This window comes from Macaca mulatta, chromosome 6, assembly GCF_049350105.2.
Source record: "Macaca mulatta isolate MMU2019108-1 chromosome 6, T2T-MMU8v2.0, whole genome shotgun sequence".
NCBI lineage: Eukaryota > Metazoa > Chordata > Mammalia > Primates > Cercopithecidae > Macaca > Macaca mulatta.
The window spans coordinates 86,635,553-86,643,344 of record NC_133411.1 but is presented as its reverse complement, the minus strand read 5'-3'; the positions used below and the strand labels follow the sequence as shown (position 1 = coordinate 86,643,344).

Here is a 7,792-nt window from a genome sequence, read left to right as displayed (position 1 = left end):
GCATAGTGTCTTAGAATGTTTAGGAAGCTCTGAAGACAGAGAGATTATAAAGATGACATGCTATAAACCTAATATTGGCATGCTTTTATGGTAATTAATAAGACAAATGATTATGAAACTGCATTAAAAGAATTGCAGAGGGCTTGAATGATGTAAATAATTAATCTTTTTTCCTAATTACAATGATGTTCCTTAGTCATCAATTCTGCCTTCTTAATTTCTAAAGACAAGCTTCGATTGCTAAAGAGGCTGCAGTGAGCTGAGGTCACGCCACTGCACTCCAGCCTGGGCGACAGAGGTGAGACTTCGTCTCGTCTCAAAAAACAAAAAAGTAAGAAGGGCACACAATGAAATCAGCACGAGAGTTAAGTTTAAGAACCAAAGTAGCTTGTCTCTAGGTGTCAGATTTCAGTTCTCTTGACTGTCAGTACTAGAAGCCATCCCATGTTTTCCTCTGTTGTTGTTGTTGTTTTGTTTTGCTTTGAGATGGGATCTCACTCTGTTATCAGGCTGGAGTGCAGTGGCATGAACTTGACTCACTGCAACCTCTGCATCCTGGGCTCAAGTGATCCTCCCACCTCAGCCTCCCAAGTAACTGGGACCACAGATGCATGCCATCATGCCTGGCTAATTTTTGTATCTTTTGTAGAGACAGGGGTCTTGCCATGTTACCCAGCCTGGTCTCGAACTCCCGAGCTCAAGCGATCCACCCACCTCAGCCTCCCAAAGTGCTGGGATTACAGGTATGTGTTGCTGCCCCCAGTCTCCAACTTTTCTTTCTTATTTCCTCTGGGCCCAGAACACCATACTGGGCCTTTTCAACTCCTCAAAGGTGTTTTTCACTATTTACATGTGCTGAAATTGCCAAGAAATAAAAAGCAATAGCACTGCCACCACATTCATCCTCCAGCTAGGGCTCCGTCTCTCCGCACTTTCCAGGCAAACTGCTGAGCACTTTCCATTTCCTCACTCCTACTCGCTCTTCAAACCATTAGAATCGGCCCTCTTGCCCAGAACTTTACCAGGTTCCCCAAAGATTTCCTTGCTAATAAACCCAAAGGACAACTTTCCATCTCTGTTAACTGGTCCTCAGCTATGTTTTACACTATTGGCCATTCCAGACACGCAGACCCAGAACAGCTTTGAAGTCAGACAGCCTAAATTCAAATCCTGGCTTGGCCACTCACTAGCCCAGCAACCATAGCCAGTTACCTAATATTAGAGCCTCCGTTTCCTCAAGCGTTGCATGGAGATTGTAACAATATGTACCCCTGGAACAGGTTGCCGTAAGTGCTGAGCACCATGTCTGGCGTTTGGTAAGCACTCAGTGAATTATGACTTTCTAATAAAAATTTCTCTTGTCAGTAGGCATGGTGGTTCATGACTGTAATTCCAGCACTTTAGGAGTCCAAGGCAGGGAATTGCTTGAGCCCAGAAGTTTGAGACCATCCTAGGCAACAGCAAGATCTTTTCTCTACAAAAAGAATTTTTAAAATTAGCTGGTGTGGTAGCACGTGCCTGTAGTTCCAGTTGGGAGGCTGAGGTGGGAGGATTGCTTGAGCCTAGGAGGTCGAGGCTGCAGTGATCTGCGATTGTGCTACTGCACTCCAGTCTGGGCAAACAGAGTGAGATCCTGTCTCAAAACTGATCAATTCATCAATTGATGGACATTTGTGTTGTTTTCCCTTTTTGGCTATTATGAATTATGTTTTACTATGAACACTCATGTACAGGTTTTTGTGTGGACATATGTTTTCACCACCCTTGGTTAGCCCAGCAACTGTAGCCAGTTACCTAATCTCAGTTCTACTTGGAAGTAAAATTACTAGGCCATGCAGTAACTGTGTTTAACATTCAGAAGAACTGCTAAATAGTTTCCCAAAGTCATAATACCAATTTACAATCCCACCAGTAATGTAAGAGAGTTCCAATTTCTCCATATTCTTGCTAACACTTATTATCTTTTTAAATTTTAGCCATTCCAGTGTGTGTAAAGTGATATGTCATTCTGGTTGGGGTTTTTTTTTTTTTTTTTTTTTGGAGACAAAGTCTTTCTCTATTGCCCAAGCCGGAGTGCAGTGGCATGACCTAGGCTCACTGCAACCTCCACCTCCCAAGTTCAAGCGATTCTTGTGCCTCAGCCACCCAAGTAGCTGGGATTACAGGCACATGCTACCACGCCCAGTTAATTTTTGCGTTTTTAGTAGAGACAGGGTTTCACCATGTTGGCCAGGCTGGTCTGGAACTCCTGACCTCAGGTGATCCACCCGTCTCAGCCTCCCAAAGTGCTGGCATTACAGGTGTGAGCCACTGCACTCAGCCCTCATTCTGGTTTTGATTAGCATCTCCCTAATGAATAGTGATATTTATTGTCTTTGCATATACTTATCAGACATTTTTATACCTTCTTTGGAGAAATATCTATTCAAATACCTTGCCAATTTTGAAAATGAGTTATTTGTCTTTTTATTGTTGAGTTGTAAGTGTTCTTTATATATTCTGAGTACTAGCCTCTTATCAAATCAATAGTTGGCAAATATTTCCTCCCATTCTGTGGTCTGCCTTTTTCACTTTAAGAGCGTCTTTTTTTCCCCCCTCTCCAACTTTTATTTTAGATTCAGAAACAAAGCTATTTTTCCAACATATCCAACATGCTTCTGGCTCAAGGCCTTTGCACTGGATATTCTCTTTGCCTGGGGGACCTTTCCCAGATCTTCACATAGTTCCCTCCATCTGTCCATTCATGTCTATCTCCTTAGGGCAGCCTTCTCTGACCACCACATATAAAGTAACATTCCCATGACTACCCCTTTCCTCTGCTTAGTTTTCCTTTGTAACCCTCATCCCTGCCTGAAATTGTATTATCAGTTTCTCTATTACTTGTCTGTTTCCTCTGTTAGAATGTAGTTCTACAAAGACTAGAACGTTGTCTTGTTCCGTGTTCTATCTCCAATGCTTAACAAAATCCATGAGTCATGAAAGGCACTTAATAACATTTTGTAGAATGAATGAATAAATGTAAGAAGATGGTGAGTTTCCCCAGTAAGGTTTACCGATGAAGCTATCCCAACATGCAGATGAGAGATAGACACTGTTTTAGATACCTGAAATGATCACCAGGGACTAGGTATAGGACCATCCACAGACACAGTTTCATTTTAACACATCTGTTTCACTAACACAAGAGTGAGGCCGGGTGTGGTGGCTCATGCCTGTAATCCCAGCACTTTGGGAGGCTGAGTTGGGTGGATCACTTGAGGTCAGGAGTTTGAGACCAGCCTGGCCAACATGGCAAAACTCCATCTCTACAAAAAATACAAAAATTAGCCAAGTGTAGTGGTGCATGCCTGTAGTCTCAGCCACTTGGGAGGCTGAGGCACAAGAATTGCTTGAACCTGGGAGGTGGAGGTTGCAGTGAGCCAAGATCATGGCACTGCACTCCAGCCTGGGTGATAGCGCAAGACTCTGTCTCAAAAGAAAAAAAAAAAGACAAAAGTAAGATATTCCATATGGGTACAATATCAGTAACAGTGGAGGCTTCCACCAGGTTCAAAGGGTGGGCCAACGATCAATCTTGGATTACTAAACATCTCTCTGAAAGATTTTGTCATTTTGGTCTTCCTGGAGTTTGTCGGAAATTCCTGGTTTTTTTTTTTTTTTGAAAAATTATTTAATTTTGATATACACAGATCTGTCTCAGTCTAGCAGCTTGCATCTTCTTGCCAGTTAGAGCTCATTCTGGGGTATATGTTGTCAACTAGCTGTCACAACTTTTCTTAGCACCAAGAGAAACCTGGGTAAGATCTTTGCTTTCTGCCCTTCATCCTCCATTCCTCGAATTCTCTACTTGCAGAATTTTACCTACTCTGTAGCTGGTATGTCTTATCTTTCCCTTCCCTTCCCATTCTTTTTTTTTTTTTTTTAGATGGAGTCTCACTCTGTCGCCCAGGCTGGAGTGCAGTGGCACAATCTCGGCTCACTGCAGCCTCTGCCACCGCACCTGGCCTTGATGTAAGGTTTTATATTCATTTACTAGCAGATCTATGGCTTGATGCAACAAGCAAGAATTGTGTTCCAACTTCTCTGTTTCCCAGCCCTTGCCAAGCCATCTACTCAGCACTCAGTTTGGATTAGAAATGGTCTACATGGTTTTCAACTTTGTTTGTTAACAAAGATTCCTTTTGTGAGACATGCATCGTCTGTTTTTTAATTTCTCAGTCTGGTCACCTGCAGCTATTTCAGCTGCACAATGCCATTACTCAAAACTTGAATTTCATTTTCTTTGTGAACAAGAGCACTTGCTATGTCTTTTGGAAATTTCTAACAGTGTTTGATTAGATCACCAAACTCACTTCAGTCTTCTGCTTCTTGTTGTAAGTATTCAAGTCTCTCTCTTTTTAAAATAGTTGAGGCCAGGTGTGGTGAGTCATGCCTGTAATCTCAGCACTTTGGGAGGCTGAGGCAGGCAGATTGCCTGAGCTCAGGAATTTGAGATCAGCCTAGGCAACAAGGCAAAACCCATCTCTACAAAAAAATACAAAAATTAGCTAGGCATGGTGGCATGTGCCTGTAGTCCCAGCTATGCAGGAGGCTGAGGTGGGAGGATCACCTGAGCCGGGGAAGTCAAGGTTGCAGTGAACCATGATTGTGCAACTGCACTCCAGCCTGGGCAATGGGATTGAGACCCTATCTCAAAAAAATGTATATATCCAGGTGTGGTGGGTACATACCCATAGACCCAGCTACTCGGGAGGCTGAGGCAGGAGGATTGCTTGAGCCCAAGGGGTTTGAAGTCAAAGTGAACTGTGATGGCATCACTGCACTACAGCTTGGGTGACAGAGCAAGACAATCTCAAAAAAAAAAAAAAATGTAGGCTGGGGCAGTGGCTTATGCCTGTAATCTTAGCACTTTGGGAGGCTGAGGTGGGTGGATCACTTGAGGTCAGGAGTTTGAAACCAGCCTGGCCAACACGGTGAAACCCCCGTCTCTATTAAAAATACAAAAATTAGGGCAAGCACAGTGGCTCACGCCTGTAATCCCAGCATTTTGGGAGGCTGAGGTGGGCGGATCACCTGAGGTCAGAAGTGTGAGACCAGCCTGGCCAACATGGTGAAACCTCATCTCTAGGAAAAATACAAAAAAATTAGCTGGGCATGGTGGCACGTTCCTGTAATCCCAGCTACTCGGGAGGTTGAGACAGGAGAATTGCTTGAACCAGGGAGTTGGAGGTTGCAGTGAGCTGACATCATGTCACTGCACTCCAGCCTGGCGACAGAGTGACACTCCATCTCAAAAACAAAACAAAACAAAACAAAAAAAACGACAAAAAAAAATACAAAAATTAGCCAGGCACGGTGGCGGGCGCCTGTAATCTCAGCTACTTGGGAGGCTGAGGCATGAGAATCGCCTGAAGCTGGGAGGCAAAGGTCCTGCCACTGCACTCTAGCCTGGGTGACAGAGCAAGATTATGTCTAAAAAAAAAAGTTTAATTGACAAAGATCATATATAGTCAAGGCATACAACATTATGATTTGACATATGTGTATAGATTTTGTAATGAGTATCATAATCAAATTAACGCATTCAACGCTACCCTTGCTGTTCAGTAGATCCCTAGAACTTGTTCATCTTTTTTTTTTTTATTTAGAAGTGGGGGTCTGAGCCAAGCTCAGAAATTGTTCATCTTAGAGCTGAAAGTTTATATCCTGTGATCAACATCTCTTCATTTCTCCTACTCCTCAGCCTTTGGCAACTGTCGTTCTACTCTGCTTCTACGAATTTGACTTTCTTAGATTCTACAAGTGAAATCATACGTTATGTGTCTTTCTGGGTCTGGCTTATTTCACTTAGCATGATGTTTTCTGCTTTCATCAATGTTGTTGCATATTGCAAGATTTTCTTCTTTTACGTGGCTTGAATAATATCCCATTGTATATATACACACCAAAATGTTCTTCATTCATTCATCCATCCATGGACACTTAGGTTGTTTCCATATCTTGGCTATTGTGAATAGTGCTGCAATTAACATGGGAATGCAGATACCTCTTTGAGATACTGATTCCATTTCCTCTGGATATATATTCAGAAGTAGGATTGCTGGATTGTATGGTAGTTCTATTTTTAATTTTTTTTCCCAATGACCTCTGAACTTTGTATTGGCCTCCTGCGCCCCGAAGGATACCCGGCTTCTGCTGGCTTAACGTCTTAGCACTTTGGTGTCGTTGGTCTCAGACACCCCTGTGCCGTCCACTATCCTGCGGGTGGTGGTCTTCTGGATGCTTTGGATGGAGTTGCTGCTGTCCAGGGCATCACCAGGATTGAAGCCCTCCCCATCTTCCAGCAGGCAGTGGTCGGTGGCGATCTCAGCCTCCAGCTTGATCTTGATGTTCAGCAGAGCCTCATACTCCTGGGTCTGGTGCTGCCCCTCTGCCCAGGTCTGTGCCATCTCCTACTCCAGGTGCAGCAGAACCCTGTTGAGCTGCTCCATCTGCATGGCATAGTGGGTCTCCACCTCCCTCAGGCTGTTCTCCAACCTGGCTTTCAGATTTCTCATTGAGTTCAGGTTGATCTCCAAGGACTGGATTTTACATCTCAGCTCCGTGAGCATCATCTCAGCAGCTCTGATCTCAGTGGACTGCTTGGTGCTCTCCTCAGTCTGCTAGGACCAGTACTTGTCCAGCTCCTCTCAGTTCTTCTGAGCCAACTTGTCGTATTAGGCCTGGATGTCTGCCATGATCTTGGTGAGGTCCTGAGATTTGAGGGCATCTACCTCCACAGTCAACCCAGAGCTGGCAATCTGGGCTTGGAGGCCTTTTACCTCCTCTTTGTGGATTTTCTTCATGAAGAGCAGCTCCTCCTGGAGAGCCTCAACCTCTGTCTCCAGCTGCAGCTGAGTGACATTGGTGTCATCAATGGTCTTGCGGAGCCCATGGACGTCACTCTCCTCAGACTGGCACATGGCCAGTTCTGTCTCACACTTGACTCTAAAGTCATCAGCAGCAATATGGGCATTGTCAATCTGCAGAATGATGCAGGCACTGTCCACGGTACTTGCGAAGATCTGAACCCTCAGGTCCTCAATGGTCTTGAAGTAATGCCCCTAGTCTCTCACCTGGGGTCCCTTCTTCTCCAGATGCTACCGGATTTTGCTCTCCAGCCTCCATTTATCAGTCTGCAGTCTCCTCACTCTGTCCAGGTAGGAGGCCAGATGGTCGTTCAGGCCTTGCATGGTCTCCTTCTGGATTTCCCCTATTCCCACCAGGTCCCAGACCGCAAGCCGCCCCAGAAGCTTGTGGAGTGGGACACCGAGATCTGGGAGCCTGAGCCCCTGGCACCTGCATAGATGCTGGCCATGCTGCTGACCAGCTGGGCCATGTAGCTGGGCAGCTGGACAGAGCCCAGGGACCAGTAGTTGGTGGAGGAGGTGGTGGAGCGAGTGGTAAAGCTCATGCTGTCTGGGAGAAAAGCAAGAGGACAGGACTCAGGTTGTGCCTAGGACCTAATTTTTTTTCTTTTTTCTTTTTTTCTTTTCTTTTCTTTTCTTTTTTTTTTTTTTGAGCCAGAGCTTCACTCTGTTGCCCAGGCTAGAATGCAGTGGCAAGATCTCAATTCACTGCAACCTCCACTTCCCGGGCTCGAGCAATCCTCCCACCTCAGCCTCCCGAGTATCTGGGACTATAGGTGTGTGCCACCACACCTGGCTAATTTTTGTATTTTTTTTATAGAGATGGGGTCTCACTATGTTGCCGAGGCTGGTCTCAAACTCCTGGGCTCAAGCAATCCCCCTGC

At 45.0% G+C, this 7,792-nt stretch overlaps 1 pseudogene; it reads right to left on the bottom strand.

Moving 5' to 3' along the window:
* Positions 1–6,200: 6,200 nt before the first annotated feature.
* LOC715044 (keratin, type I cytoskeletal 18 pseudogene) lies at positions 6,201–7,453 on the bottom strand (annotated as a pseudogene).
* Between the last annotated feature and the right edge of the window lie 339 nt (positions 7,454–7,792).